General features: G+C 38.9%; 1 long non-coding RNA gene across 3 annotated transcripts; it reads right to left on the bottom strand.

Moving 5' to 3' along the window:
* Nucleotides 1–904: 904 nt before the first annotated feature.
* On the bottom strand, nucleotides 905–26,390 carry LOC128851854 (uncharacterized). Of its 3 annotated transcripts, none has more exons than XR_008449385.1 (4): nucleotides 26,114–26,390; nucleotides 25,801–25,864; nucleotides 5,266–5,430; nucleotides 905–3,907 (listed from the first exon to the last, which is right to left on the bottom strand). It is a non-coding gene; the product is annotated as an uncharacterized LOC128851854 (long non-coding RNA). The 3 variants fall into 3 exon arrangements; XR_008449384.1 differs by having other exon boundaries at nucleotides 26,153–26,390; XR_008449386.1 differs by lacking the exon at nucleotides 5,266–5,430 and having other exon boundaries at nucleotides 26,153–26,390.
* Nucleotides 26,391–27,093: the final 703 nt, after the last annotated feature.

The following is a 27,093-nucleotide window of genomic DNA, read 5'->3' as shown; positions in this document are numbered from 1 at the left end:
CTGTCTCTTCTGTCATAAAAACTTGTTCTTATAGTGGATACTGAAACTTTAGGAGAAAATAAGGACCTGATAATTTTGATCAAAACTGTTGAAGCTGAATCGAGGTGATTATTATTGTTGTTAGTATCATTTTGAGATAGATTTCACACCTCTTGACTCATTAAATGTGAAAGGCCTCTGAAAGTCCCTAGCAGGTAGCACTACACAATTTCCAAATCTCCTGAACTGGGGGATTTTTTTGAGTGACCAGAAGACTAGAGGAACATCACTGACTCCAGCAAATCTTACTGTCATTAATCACTTTATGCAAACTCAGTTCTTTTATATAACTGTGCTAAAAATATTCACAAGTAATAGGTTGCATCTTTCTCTCTCCTTTGGTCAGCGTGGGCATTTTTTTTTTACTATGACATTCACTTAATTATATTTCTAAGCAAAAATTGTATTCTATCATTGTGATTATCTGTTGTCTGTTTTTTTCCTCTCCTCTGCGATATTTTTTATCTCTGATACTGTGATTCTGTGTCAGTAAGGCTCAAGGAACCAGTGAAGGAACAGAAACAATACTTCATGTCTTCAGTGAGATAAACAAGAAGTCATATTGGGTAAATATTTACAAATTAACTCAATTTGCCAAAGGTCTGGCATCGATACCTAGACCCCAAAGAAAAAATACACACCTCTCCTTCCTTCCTTCCTTCCTTCCTTCCTTCCTTCCTTCCTTCCTTCCTTCCTTCCTTCCTTCCTTCCTTCCTTCCTTCCTTCCTTCCTTCCTTCCTTCCTTCCTTCCTTCCTTCCTTCCTTCCCTTTTGTCTCCCTCTTCCTCTCCCTCTCCCTCTCCCCTTTCCTTTCTCCATCCCATTCCCCATCCCCCTTCCACATTACCCTTCCCCTCCTCTTCTTTTTGCATATTTTAGGAGAAACTTCCTGAAAAGTTTCCCGAGCATCCATCAAACAAATCACAGAGAAAATCTATTGGTCTCCTACTGCTTGTTTTACTGTGGCATGTGGTATTTATCTTTTATCAGACTCTGTTGTACAGTCCCATGGATGTCATAGTTAACGTTGGCAAGCTTTCTATCAGTGACTCAGTCTGCCCTGGCCCCAAATCAGAGTAGAAACAGGAATGGCAGGCCCCTAAATTAGAAATTATAAAGTTATGAAAATTGAGATGGGAAAGGGGTTAAAAATATTTATTCTGGGTAGGATTCAGAGAAGCCTCTGACCTTGGCCTCTTTACTTACTGGAGAGGACACTGTCCTCAGCTTGATTATGAGATAGAGATAAAATGCAGTGTAAAACTGATTCCAAATATCTATTGCCAGGAAGCAGATGACATACTAAATTGCTCTGTAGATTGAGTACTTAATTCAGTGATTTCCTGCTGCAGGAGTTGCCAGTATATAGCCATTTTGTCTTTTTTGGCAAAGAGGCTGCTTTTGGACTGCTGTCTCCAGTAGTCTTTCCTATGCTTCCTGTTGTAGGAAGGTCTGTTTCCTGTCGCGAAATTCCTGATTAGGCTCTGCACTATTTTAGTCTGCAAAATGCCTGTGTAGCAGGTTGCTTCTCTTCATTTGATACTGATTTGTGGGAAGTGATGCCAGATCACAGTCTGGCCACAATAGAACATCCAAATCCTTTGAGAAATCTAAAAAAAATTCTGTAGCTCAACTGAAAAGAACTGATGCTTAAAGTAGTATTCAGAGATACAATGCACATCCAAGTGTTTATTTTTTTAGTGAAGTTTTACTCTGTCTATTTCCTTTGGTTTTGGTAACCAGGGCCTATCAATTTTACTCTGTCTTTTTAAAGTATCCCCTAAGGTTAGTTGTCTGCCTTTAATGTTCACAGGATCTCCTGGTGCAGGTCCTAATATCCCTCTATAGGGATAAAGATGTTTTCTATGTCCTACTCTGTTTATTGTAGACTTAGAAGTATTTAACCAGCATATGAAGGTTACCTGGCTGAAGTTTTTCCTGGTTGAGTACAGTGGGAGAGAACTTCCATGAACTGCAGGTTTCTGAAGGCTTTTGCATATGCCAGGAAGGACTTATAGGATATCTATGACTTAGTTTTTTTCTGACTCATACGTGTGTTTTCTAATCAACATGAATTACAAAAGGTTTCCCTAGTTTTTCTGCTCTAATATTCCAAAGTTCTGCTTTAGTGTCAACATTTCTGAGGCATAGGAGCCTAGGCATAAGTTATACTTTTTGCTGCATTGCTAGTTTTTTGGACAATCAATAATTGTTATTGACTGGTCACCAGAGTCCCACTTGCCTTCTTGTATCACTCACGCCCTGAATCCCATCACCTCGCCAGCCATGCTTTGATGGTTCGTCAGAAATCCTAAAAGATCTTTGTCTCTTCTGCCTTGTGAACTACAAAACTACAGAGGGGTTAGGAAATATGGGTGTTGCTGTCGAGGCAGAGAGGTCAGCATGTGGTTTGCAGCACGTGCTTCTTTCAGTGAGTTACTATTCTTATCACCACACCATTCACCAGGATTATGTGTCACTGCAACAGGATCGACATGTTGAAGTCTGGTCGGTCTGCCCTATGCTGTCTGAGGAAGGTCTGGATGAGATTAATCGCATTGTCATGGACATTTGTCTTTTAAACTCAACAACCATCACAGAACTCAGAAGAGATCATCAAAATCATTGGCACATAAAACAAACAGTCTGAGAAAAAAATGGGGGAATCTAATTGAACAAAAGATTGAAGGGCCATGACTACTTATTTGGCTTAGGAAAAAAGTATTGCGAAGGAGTTAATTATTCTTATCTGCCAGAGGAGAAAGAGGCAACAGGGTAAAAATGCTGAAATGACTTAGTGAAATTATGAGAGGAAAAATACAGCCTCCTGAGTCAGCTGAGTACTCTCGCCTAGGAGCACAGTCGTATGCTAAGTGCCAATCGATATTTTCTGTTTGCTCCCTTTGTATGACTGTCTAATCTCTACTTATCTTAGTCTTGGCTTCCATCTCCTCTCCTATCCGTCTCTATTAACGTCAGCAGCATCCACCTGCAACTAAGTAAACGTTAGCTCTAGCAACAGTGTCCTCTTTAGAGCAAACTATCTGGCTAAGCAGCCAAGGCTGGCTCTGCAGAAAATATTAATCAGAAATACTTTAGGAATCACGGATTTGATCCCACGTTGCAGGAAAATGGATCAGTGGTTGCTCCCTAAGTGACCCATAACAGGACAGTCTGACAAGAGTCTTCTCTGTCTAGCTTTGAACTTTTGTTTGAGGATACAGTTACATGGTTGAGTAACAGTGAGGTCAGTTCAAGCAAAGAAAGGGGCTCTCAATTATTTGTTAAAGGCAGGACTCAAAGTTTCTGCCTTTTTCTCCACATATCCCTTGGAATCTCCTGTAGGTCTTTACCTCCCTCACATCACATGCCAGGCACTGCCTGCCTCCTGTTTTCTGCATTGTCTGGTGCCTCAGAGCTATGCTGTTCCTTGAATTTACTGTTTTGCCAAAGCCTGGTCCTGTCCTCTCCAAGAACAGAACTCGTGGTGTGTGCTTTGCTGTTGATGTTGGCCAGCTTCATAGTCAAAGTGTGTCTCTGTTTGAGTGTGAATTTAAAACACTGTGGCTACCTGGTAGAAAGAGTGCCACAGATATGAAATGGTTTATGCTTCTTCCAAGAAAGAGATGGGTAGCGCACAGCTACTGTTGGGGAAGAACTCGTGCATAGGCTGGTGTTTTGCAGTAGCAAACAGGCAAAGGAGTTCAGGTTGATGGTTTGTTCAGCTATGTCTCTAGTTTGGCTAAGTCATATTTTTCTGTTTTCCAAACCAAAATCCTGTACAGAGTAGAGACAGAAGAAAATTCTTTTACTTTACTTCCGAGCAGTAATGACAACTGCATCTTCTCTGCTTCAGAGGAAGGTAGGCCCTGTGGATGTACAGAGAAGGCATTAGTATCTGAGTTATGAGACTTCCAATATTTGATGGTGGCTTCTGGTCTTGAATTTTATAACTTCTGTGTTAGAATAAAATAAGGTAAAAAAATGCAATATTTGTAACAAATTAATAAAGATGGTATTCCTTCTGTAAAAAAAATACTTAATAATGGTTTAAATAATAGATGCAAAACCAGGAAGAACTGAATCATCAAGCATTGTATTTTAATGAATGTGCAACCTGTGTTAAGTGTCAATTAATATTTTCTGCTTGCTGCCTTTGCAGGCTTATTTAATGCCTGCCATTACCTCAAGCCTTGCTTACATCCACCCTCCTATTCTTCCTCTTTAACGTCACTAATCTCTACTTAACTTCCTTGCAGGCAGAAAGACTAAGTGCCAGTGTGCAGCAAGTGCAAAGAGTACTTGTCATCATGGCTAAGTGTTAGCGTAAATCAGCAGGGTTAATATGCAAGTTTCAAATCTGAGTGAAGTTCTACCTGTTAATATCACTGCAAAACAGCTTTTCCAATTCTTGCATATTGCCGAAACACGGAGAGAGTAAAGAATTTTCCCTCTTGATCCTTTTTTTTTTTTTTTGTGAAATGTCAGGTATGAACCACAGTCCTTTATTTCTCCATAGTCTGCAGAGGCTGAGGGGTCGAATACTCACAGAATAGGCATTTAGGAAGAGTGAAGAAGAATCATTGCCTGGCTTTCAACGGCTGCCAAAGGACGGCAGAATAACCTGGACTGCATGCCTGACTGCTAGTAGGTGCTTTAACAGGGTTTATTTTTCTGTGCAGCCCACAAGACTTTGAGCGTGGGAACATGGAAATTATGAAAACTGACTTTAAGGGCATTGTGTCACCCTTTTAGAGTGTAGATGATGCACACAGTGCAGTGTGTCTTCTTCTGACTTGAATGTACAACTTAGAGACCTAATAGAAGACTTATTATGTGGTTTATATAGTTACAAAGGTGTCACAGATTTTTAATCTTCCTTAAAGAAACAGAATGCGTTACAGCAGGCCATATCACAGATCATTTAAATGTAGATTTCTGTTCATGGTGTCACTTTCTCTTTATTAATGCACCTCATCAAACACCCAGGACTGTAAAGTAGGGAGGGAGGGGAGAGAACTTATGCTGGCAGCAGGAAGAACAAACGTAGGGCAGCGATGCTGGGTGTGGGGCAGCGATGTTGGAAAGGCAGCTACAGTGCCTACAGAGCACTTTACTGTAAATATAAGCCTCATTGAAGTTTGTGGTACCCAGGACATGTTAGAAGCTTAGTGACACTCCTCATCTCTGCCTTAAAAAGAGGGTCAACGTGTTTGGCAGTGCTCACCTTTAGGTGAGTGAAGACGCTTGGCAAGTCCAGGGCTGCTGACATCAAAGTGTCTGCTAGGGATGATGGCCAGCAGGAGATGAGAGGAGACTGTCACACCGCGCATTGCTCTGTTGGCTCTCAAGAGGATGCAGTGACTTCTACGGCAATCTGGATTTGAGGGTGCTGGATGCAAACACAGCCAGGTTATGGTGTGGAAAAATCTGCAGCTGGGCAGGGGCAGGCTTAGGAAATGCAAGATCATGCTGCCCAATTCTCTTGTTGCAACATAAATAATGATCATTGTAGACGTGATTAAAAAAGAAATATTAAAAAAATTCTTGCATCATAAATCAGAAAATGAGATCTCAGTCTTTTTTTATAATGCCTTTTCTTCCATGATACTTGTTTATCACTCCTTGGTAGCTTATTAGTGGAAGATTATTGCTTGACACTGCTGTTTAATCAAGGCAAAGCATGGTTTCAATGGATTTTAAGCATCCCTTTTTTTTATTCCTTCCCTCCAGTTCCTCTAAAAAGTTACATAAAGATTAGAAATCAATATAATGAAAGCTGAAATGAGATATTAGGTCCACTGTGATAAGACAAGACCTGTTCAGCTAATGTTGAATGGTAGCTGAGTTTTTTAGAAATCAGTGGAGGTTGTATAGTTATTCATGCCATTGATATTCTCTGGCATTCACTAGGCCTGTGGAAAAAGGTGGGTGCCCAGCACATTTGTTTCCAGGTTAAAAGTAAATAAAAATAATGGTCCTTGTGGTGAAGAGAAGTAAGTCTCCAGTGAGTAGAATTAACAGTGACCTTATTTAGTTTGTCACATTAACATTTGTCCTTCTGACTTGTGCAACTAGTGCTGAGACTTTGGGATCTGGATCTTACACTGAAGCACACTTTCTCTTTCACAGCACTTAGTAGCCCACATTTAAAAGAGAACCTAATTTATTCTATCATTGCAAGTAGTTTTCCCACGTACATCAATAAGCCAATGTTATTTAAAGACCTAAGAGAAATATTTATGACAGTTCAAACAAAGAAAGTACTTTGAGATCAGAATGAGAAACCACCTCACTTAACAATTTATAATGACATATCTTCTGCATTTTTCTTGTTGTATCATGAATAATTGCTTACCCCCAAGATTTTTTATTCCTTGGGGGCTTAGAGAAAAATGTGAATCATTCAAAGTTCACTTGGGAGCTATCTCAGGCCAGATGAGAGAGGTGCTTGCCAGCCCCTTCAGACCTTGGGTGAAATCAAGTACCCTGAGCCAAGGTTAAATCAAACACCAAGTTTGAACGCTGTTTTAAAGCAATCTGTAGTTTTGGACCACGAGCCAGACCTTATGGTGGAATAGAGTAGAAGAATGTGACACATTCAGATGCTAGTACAGCTCAGAGAAGATCCCTAATTCCTCAAAAGCAAAGCTCTTGCTACTGACTCACAGCTGAATATGTCAGATACCATTTCCTCAGGGTGCTAAAGAAGCAGGGTTGGGGGCTTGCTGGGATAAAGTCTGGGACATTCATGAAATACAGACAAAACCAGTGCTTCATAGTTTTGTTTCTTAGGGGAAGATACTGCCACAAATTACATTCAGGGGAGCTGTAACTCTGTTCTGGGTTATGCCACCCAAGCTGAAAGGGAGCTTGAGCTATTTTATTTCCCTATCCATAACTATGGACACCAGCTGAATTACATATTTCATAAGCCATAGATTATATTTCAGAATTATATGACGTACGCTCTGATTGCAAATCTCAGAATCTTGTTCTGCCTATGCTGAAGTTTCGGCTGCTTTGACTTGGCCACGCTGTAACTCTCTACTCCCAAACTAAGAAAACAGGGTTGGCAGGAGGAACTAAACATTTCTGTGCTTTAGGCATAGAGAAGTTTCTGGGAAAGATGGGTGTAATGCACTATGAAATATGATGGTTTGGCTTTCCTTTCTGTGTACTCCTTCTAATGACTTTGGGTATGGAACACTGAAAAGAGACCAACATAGGCAGGGAGGTTAATTCCAGTGATGTAAGAGTCAAATTTTCATAGACACAGTAAATTTCATACCACAGCAATACACATACATGCATTTATATTCAAGTAGATGCAATGAAACAGCAAAACCTCATACTGCCTGACACCATACATATCGTATCACTCTGATACAGAGCCAAAAGCAAGAAAAATATTCTGCATTCCTGATATAACAATGAAGTTCCAAAAGAACACTTTTTTTGCTCTAGTCAAACTACTAGTTGCATACTTTAAAAGCTGCTACAGTGTTGTTATTATCATTATGACAAAGAGGCCAATGTTTTCTGGCTGTTCCAACTTCTGCTTTATTTGAATAGAGATTAGTATGAGACAAATACAGATAATTGCTGGTTTTGATGCATTGGGACTGAATAGACCACTGTCATCATGGAGATCAGTCTGAATTTCTTCTGCTGCTTGTAGCAACCTTTTTGCTGTTTGTATAGGTATCAAAAACGAAAAAAAGAGGGACCAGGCGTTAATGGCTTTCTGCACAATTGGTAATGAAGTGTAAACAGCAAAAGGACCTTTCCCAAGCATCCTGCTAGATAACTGGGCACCAGCAACAGCAATCCTGTTTAAAGTCTTTCCTCCTACCCTGTTGCATCAAAGAAAGGGGACAAGAGGATGTATAGTCATAGTTGGATTCAACATAGCACCATTTCTGCTGCCAGTGAGAACCAGAAACATCATGGGAAGGTAACTTCTGCTCAGGCAGCAGGTTCACACTGCAGTGCACAGGTTTAGTTGGAGAAAATGTGTCTGTCTAGGATGTAATGCCACTCCATCCCCTGACGGGAACTGCTACAGAATTTTATCAGCCTGTCTCATTGCACTTAGCACATTGCCATTAAATAAGAGGAGAAATAGACCTATTCATGCAGGTGGAGGCAAGTGATTCAAAACCCATCTGTATATTAGCAGCCTACGTAAGTGTCTGACTGGATGACCTCTCTGTGAAAAGCAGAAGTTTCTGTTTCTAGCTGTTCCTTATTCCCCATTAAATAAAGTCTGAGGCATCTTTGTCACTTCATTTATTACAGTTAGTCACCATAGTTACCAATTAAGTTCAGGCTAAATTCCAGGGAATTGATGAAACTTAATGCATAGTATAGCGAAGAAAGAAATCTCTTAGAATCCAGGTGCTTCACAGATTCTGTGTATTTGTACAAGCAAATCCATTCCTTAATACTGAAAATAGTAGTTAAGGCCTTTATTTTAATTTTGACCCAATCTGGAACATACTATGACTGTTTTAGTGGCGTCCAATTATTTTTCTTTTCATTGGGTGTCTAGCAGTCCTGCTTGTGTAAGACCCAAACATAGTTTGTTTCTCGGGTATTTTAGGGCCTGAATTATAAAGGAAGGGACAGGCAGAGTAAGAAGTAGACACTGCAACTATCTGCATCTCGACAAATTAATTTATAGGCTTGATTAAGAGAGTCGAACAAGGGAGCTCTGCAGAAGTTTGTAGGGATCTTTTCCTAGGCATGGGGACAAGTCTGGAAATATAACTCCTTGGTGGCATAAACTGCTAGCAATATTTTTGGAAGGAAGAGTCATCAAGTCAGTAATGAATGACAGATGGTACAGAAGATCACTGAATCACAGAATTGCTGAGGTGGGAAGGGACCTCTTGAGATCATCCAGTCAAACTCTCTGTTAAGCAGGGTCAGTGAGAGTAGTTTGCCCAGGACCATATCTAGTTGGGTTTTGAATATCTCCAAGGATGGAAACTCTACAACCTCCTCTGGAGACCTGTTATTGTGTTCAACCACCCTTACAATAAGAAAGTGTTTTCCAACGTTTAAGTGAATTTTCTTGTATTTTGGTGTGTTCCCATTGCCTCTTTTCATATCACTTGATACTTCTGAGAAGAGTCTGAGAAGAGACATGATGGTCTGTGAAGAGCTATTACAGAGTTCTGTAAAAAGAACCTGTCTCTATTTCATACATTGGAGAAAAAGAGTCATGAACCATACCTCAGATGAACACAAGCTATTGAAAAACAAGCTATACAAACAGAAATGGGTGAGACAGTACATACCTGTCCATGGCAGAGGTAGGGATGCTACTGAGATGTGGAATGTGAGAACTACTTAGATGTGAGAACTACTTAGATGTGAGAACTCTGTGGAAGACTTCAGATGTGTGGATGATCTGAAAAGCTGTACCTTAGGGAGCAGTTTGGAAAACATGGCAGAAGTGCTGTTAGCTTTTGATCCATATAATATAAATTAAATAATGAGTGAGCTTGGCTAGTCTTCTATTATTAAATCCATTATACATGTGCAAGACTGATATTTGGATCCAGCTGCAGGTCTGACATGATACAGTCGCAGGATCTCTGACACATATTGTTGACTCCTAATCACTGCCTACTGCTGCTGGATTTCCAAGTCACCTTGGCTAGCTAGTCTCAGCTTGCTAGTGAATTGTTGTACTGCCTCATACATCAAACATATCTTGTGAGCATATTGTAGTAAGGCAAAAGGTTCCTTCATTCCTACCCCTAGATATGCGTCAGCTGCACTGTATAGTGATTAACCATCTTGAACACCTGGCAGTATTAAAATCTGAGATTGATTTAAGATTAAAATAACGTCAAAACTATTCATATGTATGTATACGTGTGTGCTTGTCTTTGTATTTGTATATATATGGGTACATGATGCAATCTATTGCAAATTAAAAAAAGAGTTTTTAGATATTCTTATCTTAGCATTCCCGAAACTCATTAAGCTCTTTTGACATTGTTCTTTTACTTATCCTCATTCCCAATTTGTTTTTTAAAATGCATCCTGTTTTCTGTCTTACTCTTACCCACCTGATTTATTATCATGAATTTTAATTTCCCTGGAAGTTGCTGATTAACAGCTGAACCACTGAAAGAGGTTCACTTCCCACAGAGAGGAAGGGATGAGAAAGGAAAGGAAGGGAAGGGAAGGCAAGGCAAGGCTCTACAAACAAATGTTTGGAAATACATTATCTAGAATATGGGACTAACAACAAGTACTCCCTGAAGGACAGCTCTGAAAACGCTTCATCTTCAACTATGTTGAAACAGAAATTAGTGGAAAACATTCCATCTGAACTGGTGGGGGTCTCTGAATTAGATGTTGCATGTCCCATGCACTGCCACGAGACAGTTTTTTTCCTAGTTTCCATGAACAATAATACTCCTATATTTGCAGACTCCTTGTTACTTGGTGAGAAGTTTGTCTGCTGACTCAGATGAAATGGCACAGCCCTGTCTGATGATCTGCTCAACTCAATCTACTCTGCTCAATGTCCATATGACCTCTAGCAAGTTAACAAGATGGCCTTCAGATGAACAAAATTTGAAGATGAAATATAGCTGGGGCTGTAACTCTTCATAAGAAATGCCCTTGGCATAAGATTGAATATTTTCAGAGGAACAGCGATATAGCTGATGGAGTACTGTTTTTTAAGTTAATGCTGCTGTTTGACAAGGCTGGGTGGGAAGGCGGAGATATTGGTCAGGAAAATCTCATTCAAGTAAAACAAAGTTAAAAAAAAATCACAGTAAATCTATTAAAAAAATAAACCCCATGATATTTGATGTCAAATCAAAATGAAAGTTTGTCACTTTGGACAAAACCAATGTAGGTTTTCAGTTTTGTATTCTCCTTGGTCCTCAGGGCCTCTAAATAACACATGTTGTGTGGTTTGAAAAATCTTTTCTGTGATAACTCTTTTAGACAATACCAGACTTAGTGATTATTTTTTCATTATTCTAGATCCCATTATTTCAAAAGGTGCAGCTTTTCTATCTTTATGTAAATGCTATCAAGACACATAACTCCATATCAAATTACAAATACCATCTAAAGACTGCAGGAGGACTGCATGTTTAGCTCACCATGAATGTGAGATAGTTGTCATATTTCTGTCTGGAATTTCCCAGCAAGATGTATGTCCAAATGTTTGGAAATCATGGAAACCTCGAATAAACCCCTAAATTCTGCACAAACTAACGGTCAGAGCAGAAAAAGTTGTGTCCAGGAATCCCAAAAGTAATAGTGGGTCTATAAACAGAGTTATACCAAACTGGATGGGATTTTTCCTATTAACATTTCACAGAACTCTGAGCTGTTAACTGATGTGGAAAGTAGCTTATGTGCACTAGACCCTCTTTTTTTTTTCCCATAATAATAGTATCACTGGTTCTATTTTTCCCTTTACCCAACAGAAAATCCTAGTCCAAATAGGCGTTCAGACAGCCTCCATATTTCATTTAAAATATGGAAAACTTGTTTTGCTCTCAAGATCCTCCCTGTGTCTTCCCCAAAGTTGATGCAATTACATGCATGAGTGAAAGGCAAGAATAATGCCTACTTGCTATAAAAATAAAATTGCGGGGTTTTTCCTGCTAAGAAAAAGACAGACTAATAATCTATTTTTGTTTTTATTCTTCAGTCTGTACGGAAAATAAAAAAAAGCTAAGCTGTTTTAAATTAAATTTTACAAAGCATATGCTCCTGGGCAGAAATCTTATAAATCCACTTTCGGCCCAAAGCACATTTTTATGGTTGAGCTATAATAAACTACTTAGAACTAGGATTCCACTATTGCTTACAGAATATAGTAGCACGAAAGGTATGATTGCTATAAAGATTCACAGTAGAGTTTAAATTTACTTGACCAAACCAGCAGAGCCATTTTTATTTAGTTTGACCTCTACTCACAAGAAACTACCAGAATTTCATGCTACAGAGAAGAAAACATAGCCAAAAATTCAAAGTAGAGTAACAATTAAAATGATAAAGTGGCGGCCAGGGCATCCCAATGCTATAACGTATTTGGTGCATGAATGTTGCTATTCTGAGTGTCTTGGCACGGAGAAAGAGTGGAAAAAAGGAAAGCATTTGTGAAGTAAGATCCTGTTCACCAACAGTTAAAAGCCAAGGTGATCTGTGATGGACATGGCTTTATTACAAACTTGATTTAGCAGATGCTTGTTAGCTTACAGTGAAGCTCAGTTTGCGAAATAGGGTAATCTGTCTAGCAGTTACACAATATAATGTTGCACTCAATGCAGAAATATGCCAAGAGGATAATAAGTGACAAGGATAGTTAAAAAAAAATTAAATAGGAGAGAAGACTGGGCATTATCTGATGATTTTGCAAAGTGCATGTTAAAGGACTAATGATAGCTGTTCACTATGAAATGAATTGTTTACATAAAATCTCCCCCTTACAGATGCCCTTGTGTCCTTCAGGTAGATTGCTGGGTTATTTGATGACCCAGTTACTCTTGTATCAAATCCAAGATACAGTCTCTATTTCACCTAAGAGAAATAGCTGACGACTAAAATTGGAATATCTTTTCCTGCCTTATCTATCATAAGCATCTTAGTCTGGCTTTTGGGAGGGGGCTAGGGTCACACAAGAAAATGTATCAGAGGGAAAATATAGACCATGTGGCTGCATGCAGTAATCCCCTATGCTTGCTGTTCACCAAATTAGAAACAGTGCAACTGGTACAATTCCAAATATCAATAGCAAGAGCTTGAACATAAAAAGCCTGTCCTACATCTGAAGTACAGCAAAGATCTGCAATGGCCTCAACACACCACCATAGTCAAGACAAGACAGTGCATACTTTTCTTCTGTAAGCCTTAAGTACTGAAGTCGAGGGAAATTGACCCTGAGCAAAGTCTTATACATACTGAAAGCTAAAGACACTGTGATAGCAATCAATTTTAGTTGAGGAATTGTATTTGGGGTAGCTTACATACCTGGTTGGAAATTAAAGACAAGAGAAAGTGGGATGATAGGTGATCATACAGGAGATGTTGAGGTGCATGGATGAATGTGCTTTTGTGGGCATAACAGCAGCTTTAGTAAAAGTTGGATTCTGACTCACTGATGTGATATGAAGTAGGAGAGAGACAACAAATTTGGATAAGTGGAACTGGGATGATAATTTGATCATGATGAAAGGAAGGGGCATTTTCTCAGCTTCATGTCTGAAGAATCTTTTAAACCGCCAAGAAAAAGAAAAGGCACAAGAAATCGGCAAATAAGTCTCAGGGAAGATGTACCAATGTCATAATCTCAACCAAGAAGCAAGAAGGATCACAGGATCAATGTATTCCCCAAAAAAAAAAGGATAAAGTGAGACAGGAAGGGGCTGTCAACCATGTATGTCTCTGTGATAACCCCTTTGAACAGCTTGTCTCCTTTCTTTTATTTCAAAGGGCTCTGAAATACCATGCAGCAGTAAGGGTTAAGTAACACCACAGTGATGCAGGAGGGCTGCTTGACTCACTCTTCTGTAAGTGCTAGTAAGTCAATGAACTTGTGAAATGAATAGTGAAGGAAGAGGATGGTTGGTGTCTGCAGGATGAAATCCTAATTCTTCATTAGAGGAAGAGCTAGCCAGTTCTGTTTTCCTGACCAGTGAGACAGAGAAAACTGCTGGTATGATGGGAACTTTAACCACCCATGGATGACAATTGAAAACTGACTCCAACTCGTAAGATATCTCTCAGTCCTTGCCATCAGCACTTATGGCTGCTTTGAGGGAATTCTTGGCACTATGGATAGTGGTAATTCACATGAAAGGGTTTCAGGCTTTTACTGTCTCGTTTGAATACCCTCATTGCTTTAAATGTTTTTATCCAGCTCTTAGGAAAAGAGAAAGAGAAGCCACAATACCTTTACAAAGTAACGCTTTTTTTTCCAGCTGATCAGTGTATTTTTTCAGCTGAAAGTGTATTTGACCATCTTGGAGGTATTGTTGGCTGTGTCAAGTAAAAGACAAAACTCAGAGCTTCCTTTGTGTTAACACTACATGCAGATAGAACATGAAATCTAAACCACAAGTTATTCAAGTTATTCACACAACCTCAACGTGCATGATTACCCTCAGAATCATGGACAGACTCCTTGCATAATTTCTGATACCCCTAATTCTATTTAGGAATTGATAGGAAGTTACTATGTAGGTAAAAATAATCCTTTTTGGTATTGACAGATGGAAATAGCATTTTAAAAAATGGTTTGGGTTGTCATCATGTTTATTGAATTTACAAAATGTATTAAAATTCCTGTAAAGTACTTTTCCTCCTGCCTGCTTCAGATAGATACAAAACGACTCAGCAAAAACTCTGGGGAAATTCACATACCTTTCTCTAAAAAGCTTTCATATTTTGGAAAGCGTATGCCGGTACAAGAACAGTGAGATCCTAGTCACAGCCCGTAGTTCCTGTTTTCATAATCTTTCTAAGCTTCTTCCTCACCTCACAGGATAAAGATGCAGTGGTACACAGTGGGAGAACAAGTTTCTGAAGAGACATGAGTGTTAGTGGGCATATTATAACCAGGAAACGGCACATACACTCCTGCTTTTTGCTGGAGCTGTGCATGGTCAGACCTGATTCACAGCATACTGCAGGCTGGCAGAAGGCACCAGCTGATTCCAGGGGTTGTCTGCAAACCCTGGGAGTGGATTTCCCAAGCTCCTTGGCACAGCTGTTTTTTTTAATATATGCTCTACAAGCCTAAAAGACAAACCCCTCAAGGCTTTTGTTCTTCTGAATGTTTCGAAGGTTCAACCTCTGACTCTAGGGGAAAGCTATATGATGAATCTGTACATTCATAAAGCTTTTTGAGATGCTTTCAAGAAGTTCTGAGATAATCTGTTATGTTTAAAGGCAGAGATTCGGTTAAAGTGTGTCCAAAACCCAAGCATTTTAAAACCCTGAGCTTTCACTGCGGATGACTAAAACATAGACATTTTTCATTATTATGTGAATATTTGAACACTTTACAGGGGCACATTCTTGAGAACATGCCAAAATCTGAGGGTGTTTATATGCAATGAAAAGCTTTAAGAATCTGCAGACTGCTCCAGACGTTTCTTGAACAGAAGAAAAGAATATTTCAGAGTTGGGGAAACAACACCTGCTTGTTTTGTTGGGTTTTTTTTTTTGTTCTTCCTTTTTTAGTCACTAATTAAAATGAGAGAAACTTCTGTTTATTCTGACGTTTCATGATTTGCATTGTGCGCCTTTAGGAATGGGCACTGCTTGCACTCACTGACAGACGGGCTGGCTGGGAGGCCAAAGCAGAGAGCTGTAAAAAGCAGAGCTGACCCATTTTTTAGCTGCTGCTTAGTATATCCAGTCCTCTTTATAAGTGTGATTTAGATTGTGACTATTCCTACTGTTTCCAGTACAAGATATTATGCAACAGGCATACACAGTCATTCACCCCAATCTTTCTTGCTATCTCTCAATTTCTTCTCTACATACTCCTTGTCTCAGGGAAACAGGGAAAGCATCTCCTTGACAGTTACTTAATCCTGGTCCTCATCCACCAGTAAAGCACTCATAAAGTTCCATTACAGCAGATTAACCTTGGGGCTTTTTATTACCTTGAAAAGGCTTAAGTGAAATTGCAGTGGGAAGACAGTGCTGTACCTTGTGCCATCATCGATGGTGCAACAGAGAGAACCACAGACGACAGAAATCAGCTGAGTTTAAGTTTTCAGCCTGACATCCTGATGAATAATGAGTCTTTTCATTGGAACTTGCAGGTCCAGTGTCCTCTGCAGCTCACATTATTGCCTTCCTCTTCCCCCTCACTGCCTGGCTGCAGCCTGATGAGAACCAGTTAACACTACTCTTCGAATCTTTGTTGTTTAGTAACTAGTTTCATGTCACAGGAATCAAATGCCTTTAAGAAACTCTTAAGAGAAATGACTATGACCCTGGTGTACCCTGAGACCCATTCAGTGCATGCAAGGCCCCCCTGGGCACTGCTGGGCATGTGGCTGCCAACCACTCAGGGTTGGGTCACGCTGTTATGAAAAAGAAGGAAGGAGATAAAGAAAAAAAGACATATTACAAATGTACTCTCACAAAAATATTCTTTCTCTGTTGGTAAAAAATGATTGTGGAATATGAAACTGGTTTAGAAGGAAGATCCAGAGCTTTATTCAGTAGGCAGATTTTTGGCACAGAAATCCTGGCCCAGGTATGAGAATATCCAACCCCTTCTGTGAAGAAACGCCAGCCTGGGGCAGGCATTGCCTCCACAAAAGCTCTGCCTGTCAGCATGCCTTCTGGCACCATGGTCAAAAGTTCTCCCCTCAGCTCCAGGGACAGGGATTTTTGCTTCTCTCTGGTCTCACAGAAATGCAGGTACCTAAAGTCACCCTTCCTGTTTCTTGGAGTAAATTATAGGACAGCATGGACATTTCTCCTCACCAAACCTTGTGTTGTATGTAGCCAGGGTGAAAGCATGACCTGAGGCTGCTAAAGCACAGGGGACACTTGCCTGTTGGTCCCAACAGCCTTTCTTGCAGCTCAAGCATTCTAGTGCACTTGCTGAAGGCAACACATCTTCCTTGCAGTGATCGTATTGGAGATGAGTTCATGTCAAAGCAAACCAGATTTTCCTGAGGATGAGGTTCAGTGCTTGGCTCTTCTTAGGGTTTTCTAACACACCTGTGGACATCTGGGAGGACAGACAGTTGTGTTTCAGCAAAAATGAGCTGTCCAGAGAAGACAAAGGACAGGCTTGCTTGGGAGTCAGTGAAGTATCAGCCGATGGCCTGGTCCAGCTGAGGTGCCCATGGGCCTTCAAGTGGCAAGTCCCAAGGGCTGGCCCTGACAGGGATCAGTGGTGACTGAGGCACTGCACAATGCCACAAGGCTTCCTCCCCACAGGGAGGCTGCAGGTGTCTTCCCAGTACTGGCTTCAAGGCACTCTTTTTGTCTGTCACTTAAGGAACCAGTAACTTGCAAGCTCTGAATACGTTTCTGAAAAAAATTAGCTGGGTTTTTTATCTTTTTTTTTTTTTTTTTTTTAACAGAAGAAAATCTCATCAGAATTACCATCTTGAAGAAAATATTGTTATTTTCCTTTTTAAACTTGAAGCACTTGAAAGAGAACATTGATGTTCCCTAGGAGACAGAAGTTTTGCATTTAGCTGACTTTGTTCACCCTTCATGCTCCAGCTTCTGCAGCAACTGAGGTGGAGAAACTATGAACTAATGACCTTTGTCATTGCACATTTCATTTGTACTAGAACAACTCCACTCTGTGCAGCGACTGAAAGAAAAAGCCTCTAAATAAAGAGCAAGGGACCAAGCAGCTAATGACTTTACCATAATGCGTATGAGCAATGGATCTATATTAAATTTACCACGTTGTCCTTCTGGCATTTCTTCATCCCTTCTGAGTACTGGTCTTTGCAACCTTAACATTTTAATTTGAGCATACGTTATGCCTTTGGGATACTGCTTTGAAAGCCTACTACATAACCTAAAGGGATTTAAAGCCAGTCCATTAGGATACAATGAAAATGAGAGACAGAATGTTTTTTTGAATAGGGGCATAACAAGACCTGCCGTTAAATTAAGGCCTGTGTTTCCAGTAAGTACCACTCAAGAGTTTATATCCAGAACTCATGATTGTTATTTTTATGGTCTAAGAATGACTGGAAAAAGCAGAGGTACTTAATGTGGTAGAACCTAAAATTCCAAAGGGAAAAAACCCTCTCCTATCATGAAGTTTCCAAATGATAATAAGACCGTGGGTGTCAGGATCAGAGGAGTGGTAGAGTCTCCAGTACTTGAAGAGCTCAATGCCTTACTTTGTGGAGCCTAAACACAAAACATGCTGGTTTTATCAAGCAGTTTTGAAATAGGAAACACCTCTGTTCCTTTGAAAAAATAACTGAATATGCAATATATCACTTTATATCCAATATAACCTGACCTTACAAAACATGTTCTTTTGAGACAGGGTGTGAGGCTCCTGAGATGTATTATAGATAAACTGGTTTCAGCTGCCTGGTATGAGCTTACTGCTGCTTCTTTATTCATCTAAGCATGACTTTTGTGTTTAGTGGAAAGGAGGAGTGTTAATTATTTACACTACTATAAATCTTTAATTACTGTGATATAATGTCTGTAATCTCTTTATCATTCAGAGCAGTGAAATGGTACTTGCTATGATATACACAAAATGAGATGTGACTGAAATGAAAGCTATTCATCATTGGATTGTATGAGAGACAGTGGCACACTCGGTGTAGCAGGCATCCAATGTCTTCAGTAACATGCATGTCACTTTCTAAGCAAGCAGGATATGCGGCTAAGTTATTTACTGTGCACTACAATAATACAGACAGCGTATGGATAGCAACAGATATGATTTACTCTTTGACCAGTGGTAACTGCAAAGAGACATCTCGCATCCCATGCAGGCACTAGTACTAAGCACTATTTTCATTCAAGCAGTGGCTACAGCCACTGTGTGACTATCCACGCATTTGCAGTCTGGCCTCTAAGGGATTGCCTTGTTGGATCAGGGGTCATCTTGTCTTGGTGTCTGGTGATTTTTCAGCTCTATTTTGTAGAGGATTCAGATATCACTACATTTATTACAATAAATGGAGGGTGAGATGGAAATGATAAGTGAAATAGGATAGCAAGCTTTTTTACTTGTCTTTTATCTTCACAGCTATAATTGCAGAGCCTAGCTGGCTCCCTTCATAATTCATGCAGCCTATAACTAAAGATAATCAGGAAAGCAAAGAGGGAATATGGTACATTAATACTCTCATTTATGCAATGTTGTTGCCCTGTTAGTGTGAAACTGGATCTGTCACATCATGAGTGTTTTTCTCCTGTTCTGTGTTACACTTTTTCTCATCACTTCACAATATTTCTTTTGACTTGTTCTCCCTTTTTTTTTGCCATTTATTAAAGATAACCTGTCCTTCTACAGAGAATGGCCTCTGCTCATACTAGCCTTAGTTTCTCTCATCTTTTTCTGAATGAAAAAATTGCATATAGCCTTCTTCTTGGGTATAAGCATTCCTCCAGCTCAGAACCACTTTAACATGGTCTTTGACCCTGGACACAGTGAGTTGTTTTTCTCTTTTGTATAGCAGAATGGTGGTGATCTATGAGACAACTTTTGCCTAACAAAGACCTAGGGATGTGGTATTTTTCTTTTCTTTGGAAATAAAAGTCATGTTTTCTAGCTTAGAGTGTGATACTGTGATAACTTAGACTGTGTTAGTGTGATTTATCCACAGATGGTGAGAATATATGAAGCTGGATGAAACTCTGTGGGGACTCACACATTCCTCTTTTTTTTTTTCTTCAAAATGATAGCAAAATGCTGGAGCAGACTGCCTAAGCAATAGCTGGTAGTGCCAGGAGGTCTCTGAGAGACGCATAGGGAAAGGCTCTGGTGAGCGACCTGGGTACTGTCTGCCCACTCTGCTCCGGGAAGCGGAAAAGACCAGTGACGTCTTCAGCTTCTTACCAATCTGTCTTTCTGTTAGTTGAGTCTGTACATTACCTTTCTCCTTTCTGCTCTAGGACTTGGAGTTCAATGTGAATTCCCAGATTAGAATGTGAAAGAAACAGCTATCATTAATCAGCAATTAAACTTTGCAGGCATACCTTACATGCAAAATGTGACGACTTTGAGACATCCATTAAACTGAGTCCATCACTCTCAGGTATACTGTTGTGGTTCTGATGGTTTGACTTAGTTTAAATATAAAGTAAGTGTAAAACCAGATTTTTAATTATTTACAAGTGAAATCATTAACTGAGCTGATATTTGTGGTAGCCACTGGACACTGTGATCTGACTTTGCTGAAGTGTATAAACTCTGATAAACTCAAGCTGAGTTCTTATTTAACCACTTATAGGTAACACACTTACTTCTCAAGTCCCTTAGCATTGAAGTGTGTAAGCAGACAAGGTTTCTAACAATTATATGCTCTTGGTTATATATGGTTAGCATGACTTTCCTCAGAAAATAATATCTCTATTAGTCTAGTTTAGAGTTGTTAACTGACAATTTTGTTTTAAAGTTCCAGTCTGCCTCAAACATTTTTGATTTTTTTTTTTTTAAATTAGTCAATTTCATTCTGGAAAAAAAGTCTCAGAAATCAACTGCATTTCACTATTTTTTTGGATTTAATATCCTAGAATACAGACAAAATAGAAATTATTTCTGAAAGTAGTTGAGAGAAATAAAACATTTCGTATCACTTTCAGGAGGTCTGTTGGCTGTTGTTACCAGAACATCTTTCTTTATGGTTAGGGAAAGAGAAAGATTGTTAAAAACGTGCAGCGCACTAGAAATTGTTTCACAAAGGGTGAAATTCACAAATACGTCTATGGAAGGCTTCACTACTTCTTCAATGGTTTCTCTTGTAATTGTTCATGATTCAATATGTTTCAGGAGCATAATTGTTCATCCTTGCTGAAAATATTACCCTTGAAGTTACAATGTGAAAAGCTTCCTGAAGACCTCGTGGAAGAAACCTGAACATGTTAGCAGAGGAAATTGGATGGATGTACAAATTAGATTGGCTTATTAGATGTGAATATTCATGTGGTTTCTTCAACTTTGCTCATAAAGATTTACTGCTGCTTTGTTGCTCTGCTTGCTGCACTATATCAGTCTGCCAAGGAAGAAGCACAGACATAAAATGTCTTGACTTCCTGTTTTCACGTGCCATATATTGTCTATCAGTAGTTTTTACTTGTATTTTCCTTTTACATTCACTTTCTTTTTATTATCATCCATCTGAAAAAACAATAAATTGAAAAATTATTGGCTTATAATTGATTGATGACACCCTTCACTGGGACATTAAAATCCACCATATTCTCATAGTTTAGTACATACATTATTTTTATAAGAACAGAGTTTAAGTTCTGATTTTAATAGCACAATGAGACTTGAAATGTGACTGTCTGGCATTTTTTCTCAGTTATTTCCAGATTTTTTTTTACAGTTAGAGCTCTAAAGATTGAAATGTGGAAAAAGTATGCAGCTATCAGACGTTAGCTGGCAGATTTATTGACTATTCAGAAGAAGATTAAAAGCAGAGTACTAACTGTAGAGTACCTAGTGTACTGAAGAGTTTTTTTATCAGTAACTAGGCAGTTAAGATGTAAAATGCAGAGGGAATTGGCAACTATAATATCTGAGCACGCAAACCTCCCATGAGAACTTCATCCAGATATGTTGTGATCTTTTTGTAACATGATCACATTAATGGGTTAGTGCTTATACCTTGTGGAGGGTGTGTACTTCAAAACACAGTCTTAACTTTCGCTTAAAATTTTGATCTCTAATGTTTGCAGTTCTTTCTCTCAGCAGTGTCTGAAGTCTGATTCTCAGAAACAGAGACCACCTTATTTATTTTTTTTCACTGAGGTATAAAATATAATAGCTTCCGAACTTGCATAGAAGAGTAAGGAAGCAGCTCAAATTCAGCTGCATGTTAAGCTGTTCTCTGAAGCTTAGCTTGTCCTACTTAATCAACAGTGAGCTAACATATGCTGGAAACAGCAAGCAGATACTCAGTAATAGTCCAGTATTGATTCTTTATTCTTAACGATTACAGCTTGCTTCTTCAGCATCCCTTACTTTTCCACAGGAGTGAAAACAAACATTGAATTTAAATTTTGACTTCAGTTTTGTAACTGAAATAAAAATAGAAGATACAAAAATGATCATAAAGGCTGTGTAGTCATCAACACTGTAATTTTTGATTGAAAAGGGGAACATAATTTTACAATACAAGATCCAGTTGCTTTTTCTGGGAGATTTAACAGAACATTTCCTGGCTGCTTTTGGGTGAAATAAGTGCAACAGGAGCACTGGTCTTACATGCCTATTTGAATGAGTTTAGCTGAAAGCCAGATTTGTTGCTTACATTGTCCTTATTGTTGTGCTCATTCAGGGCACTGAAAGGGCCTCTGCTTTTAGAGTTTTTTCTGTGTATATGTTGAAAATATTTGTTTCTTTCAGTACCTAGCCAATGTTATGTAATATCACATCAGCCTATGCAACGTGGTTCAATATTGCATAAGGCTATTACTTTTGCCCCTTGGCATGATAGAGAATAAAAATGAGATTTTAAACTGTTCCCTTCATACTTGCTATATCCCAAGGCACTATTTGAAGTAAAATTCTAAATTATACGAAGGCAAGCTGAGTGGGGATTAGGTAACTAGCAACATCCTGGATATGGCAGCAGAGAGAAAGGCTTCTGCTTTCTTTTCAAAAGGAGAATTTGCAGGCCAAGACAGATGTGCTGTGTTTGAAAGTTCCACACGCATCTGATAATAAGAATTATTTGAAGTTCTTCATGCCATTGTGCTGTACTACAATAGAAAGGGATTTTGTGGTCAGAGCTGTGTATTTTTAGGTATATTCAAAACAGCGCAATTATTTGGGTGGTGCTGTAATAGTAATGCACTGTGTATGTATTACATTAATAAGTTGATATTATGCATTATATTTGAGAGCTATGAATTATCTATAGCTGGAGTTTATCTGTAACATTTTAGTCAGAGGACATAGTGCAATTATGTCAAGGAAATGAGTTAAATGTGAAGCTTAAGAACTACCCAGCTTGGTGAAGTCATATTCAAATTTGAAAGTACACTTTGCCTCACCTCTGTCCCCCAAAATATTTCTACAGTAAGAACTGAGTTCCATGAGCTGTAAAATGTATTGAATCTTTCTTCTTGTGTCTCTTCTGTATAGTTTCTCTGGGGTCTGATGGAAGAACATCAAAGTCTTTTCCTCTTTTCCCAGACTCTGGGCAACAGGCTCTAGATGGGCCTACCTGAGACTTAGTTGGACAAGATGACATCCAGATATCCTTTCCAACCTCAACAATTTTGTAATTCCATGGATAATTTGGATCTGTTTCTTCTTCCTATCACTGGCTTTCAAAAAACTTGTACATAATTACTATCCCAGAAACATTGTTGTTGTTGTTGGCCTTGGATGGAGATGGTGAACAGCTTCCAAAGCATTTATAAGGACTCTGACAGTTAGTTGAGTGGCACAGGAGCTTTTGTCTTGGTTACTAGAAAGTCCAGTTGCAAGAATATATAGTATAAAAACATTAAAACAGTTTCAAAGGGATCAGACAAATTGTCTGTCTAGCCCTGTACCTCTTCTTTAACACTGGACATAAGTAAGTGCTTCAGAAACAGCAAAAACAAGATAAATTTGTTTGGTAGGGCCTCAAGAAAAAAAGATTTCTTTTCCATATCCTTGTCTGGTTTCCCAGAGAACTCAGCTAAACTGTAGCTTTCATGACTTCTTTGGGCAGTGAATTTCATGTTTCTAGCACCTGCTACATAAAGAACCAGATCTTATTGTTATGATTCTTGCTTCTCCAATCTTCATTTGATGGGCCCTAGATATTTTATTAAGAGGGGATGAAAACCTAACGCCTCTTTACTGTTCTAAGACATTTTTAATATTGTAAACTTCTACGCTTTCTTGTCATGAGCTGATCCTTTCCCAGGCTGAAGACCCTCAGCCCACTCAGACATCAAACCAAATGCCTATTTTAGAAAATACTTGTTGTCCCCCCCCTTAAACCCTTCTAATTATTTTTAAAAAGGGGACACAACAAGAGAGAGAGAGTGAGAAAAGTGATAAGCAATCTCAGCCTCCCATAGTCCTAGGCATATGTTTCACTGACAATGATGACTGCAAACTGTACTGCCACAAACCTCTGGGAGAAAACCTAATTACTTGGCTCAGTAGTGATGTGTCTGTCTTTCAGGCACTCCTGGCACTATTTGAAGACACAGGTCTAAATGTTTTCTATGGCACAGAAACAGTGTAAACACAACTTTTAAATAAATGGACCACTGAGATTGTGAATGCCTCTCAGGATGTCTGAGGCATAGCAATATCTATGATAACACACTGAAAAGCAAACCAACATTTCACAATGACAAAAATTAAAACATTGGCTGTGCTATACGAACTTGGCTAGGAGGAAAAAAAGCTTGGTTCTATCAATAGCTGAAGCACTAGTATCTCAAAAAAAAAACTTGATTCTTTTCATAGCCAGCACATTGTTGTCTCAATCTATACAAACTCAAAGTGGGAACTTTTTTCCTTTAACTCATTGAATTAAATAAGGCATATGTAATCAAGAATAACTTTAATTTTTGTTTTCAATTTACCCTGAAGTACTGTAATAAGCAGTTCAAAAGCTGTACAATTCCATAAACTGTATTTGTGGTGATTTAGTGAGGATCTAGCCTTAAGTCTTCTTTTGCTGCTGAAAGCAAAAACGTTTGTCTTGGGACTTGGCATATATAGATTGACCGACTTGTCCTGATATTCAGTATAGCACTAGTTAATGCGAAGAACAGCACTAAATGCAGTCATTAGACACGGTTAAGACAGCTCAGCATCCAATTTTGTTCAATAAAAGTGATGTATTGATTAAAGGAATTTACACTTTGCATATGTCTATCCTGACCAATTTTGTACCTATGATGAGTTTGCTGCCAGGTCTTCTCTATGAATGTCATAAACAACAACATTGTAGTCATTGTTGTTCTAGTGCCATCCATTAGTGCCATAGATATTGCAGGGACACAGTTTCTAAATTTGGGAGTTTAGATGGAGAGAAATCAGAAAAATAGATAGGAATGGAGGAGTGAGAAAGGCAGCATAATGTTTATAATAAAAACAATCACCTCAACAGTTCTTTAGTTCTCAAGCATACATAATTCGTACACATTTTTTCCTGGCCCTGCAATAATGGTTTTGGTCATTCTTTTTTCCATACTAATGAAATTCCACTGGTGAGAGAAAGTAGTGGGAGGTTTTTCGGATGGACATGAATGAGATGAAGGAAGTCCAGTGTATTTCAGCAGGGCAAAGAATTTGGAATTCAGACTATTTCTTTTAGAAATACAGAGCACTTTTCAAAGGTTTCCTGCTTGTGAGGTGGCTGGTGTTCCCTAGTATGGATTTCCTTTTAATTTAGAAGTCATTTCAGTAAAAATTGTTGAATTCTTTCCCACAGTGCTTAGGCTTATGCCTGCAAAAATAGGACTTAATAGAGAATTTTTTAGTGTGTGTCTTTGCTCTATACAATTGTGCTTTTAAAAGATTTCTGAAGGAAAGATGAGAGGACTAATTTTATATGGAGACATTGAACAGAGTTGCATAACACTGATAAGTATCATTACAATCGATAAAACAGGTAGCTAACGATTTTAGTGTGATCTTCTGGATTCTGTGTCACAAAAATAGCACCTCCTCCCTGAAATAGTTCACAAGATTTATTCACGAGGTCTGGTTATTTGTGATGCTGATTTTTAGAATACTGCTGTGTGTCCATGACTCACTTCTTTGAAATGAAAACCGAATTTTACACAAGAAAGCCACTGTGCAAAGTGACCTGAGTTAAAGATAATGTGATGTTTTTGTTTAATAGATAGGTACAACACCTAATGAATGGTGTGATCTTATAGCTTCTATCTCATGAATACCCAAACCATAAGAATAAGAAGGTTTATGAGTGAGGAACGAAGAACAGGCAGATGCAATCATGAGTTATGAAAGACCTTTCAGGTTTTCCTACCTGAAATGGAAGTTATGGCATGTCAAAGAGTAGGAGGTTAAAAGTCAGTGAATATTATTGTTGTGGCTTACCTTGACTGGATGCCAAACACCTTTACCCCACAAGTCGGTCTCTCACTCCTCCACCTCAATAGGTCTGGGGAGAAAATACAGTAGACAATGATGAGATAAAGGTAGTTTGATGAGAAAAGCAAAGGCTGCACACAGAAGCTAAGCAAAAATGAGTAAATTCTCTACTTTCTATCAGCAGCTGTGCAGCCACTTCCTGGGAAGTAGAACCTCAGTATATGTAGTGGTTGCTTTGTAAAACAAACTCTTCAATCGCCTGCTTCCAACCCTCCCCCCAGATGCCTTCTCTCAACTTTCTAATTGCTAAGAAAAACACCTTATGGAGGGAAATATCCCTTTGGTCAGTTGGAGTCACCTGATCTTCTGGCTGTTTGCTCTCACGACCTTTTGCACACCTCCAACCTACCAGCCTTTGGTGGGGAAGGCTGGAGAAACAGCTTTGATGCTCTGCAAGCACTGCACAGCAATAATGAAAACACTGATGTGTTATCAGCACCACTCTAGTCACAAATGCAGAGCACAGCTCTGTATGGGCTACTACAAGGAAAGTTAACTCCATCCCATTAATGTCCTCCTTGGTACAAAGAGGGTAGTTAAACAACCACTCAATACTTCGAATGTGCTTGTTAAGCCTGAAAGAGAAAGAAAGTGTTTAAAGCACTGTTTGAGTTAACCTGACTTAGTCATCATGAACTCTGCACCTCCTTCAGTATCTGGCAGCTTCCTTAGAAAATGCATTCTGCTTTGGCTCATAAAACAGGTTAAACTCCGCATGTGCTTGATTATTGTTATTGCACAACTTTTTGCAAGCTTTAGCAAGGATGATAAGCTTTAAGGAAAAGAAGCCAGTTAATTAACACTGAACTTTCACAGATTCCTACAGTTATGATTTGTGTTATTGCAAAGAGGTTAGAAATGAGCAAGCATTCTTTCAACACGCTATCAGCTTAATCATGTATTCCCAAGAAATAAATTTCCCAGCACTGGTAGATTTTAGATTAATGTATACATGCAAAGCATATTCTTTTCCCTAAGTAGACATCATGTGGACAGCAAGTTGCTTCTATGAAACACTGTTAAGAATATCAATCAGAAATTTATTTGATTTCTAGCTTTTCCAACATCTAAAGACATGAAAAGCTCATGAAAAGGATTTACTTATAAAAAATAAAATGCATTTAGCAAAGCGTACTAAAAAACGCAGAACACCAACTGTAGGGCATAGAAAACCATGGCACAGATATACAAAGGTGTACTTACAAGCTGTCATTAGTACTGGAGTGTGGGAGAGCATTG

This window comes from Cuculus canorus, chromosome 3, assembly GCF_017976375.1.
Source record: "Cuculus canorus isolate bCucCan1 chromosome 3, bCucCan1.pri, whole genome shotgun sequence".
NCBI lineage: Eukaryota > Metazoa > Chordata > Aves > Cuculiformes > Cuculidae > Cuculus > Cuculus canorus.
This window is presented reverse-complemented; position numbering and strand designations above follow the sequence as displayed.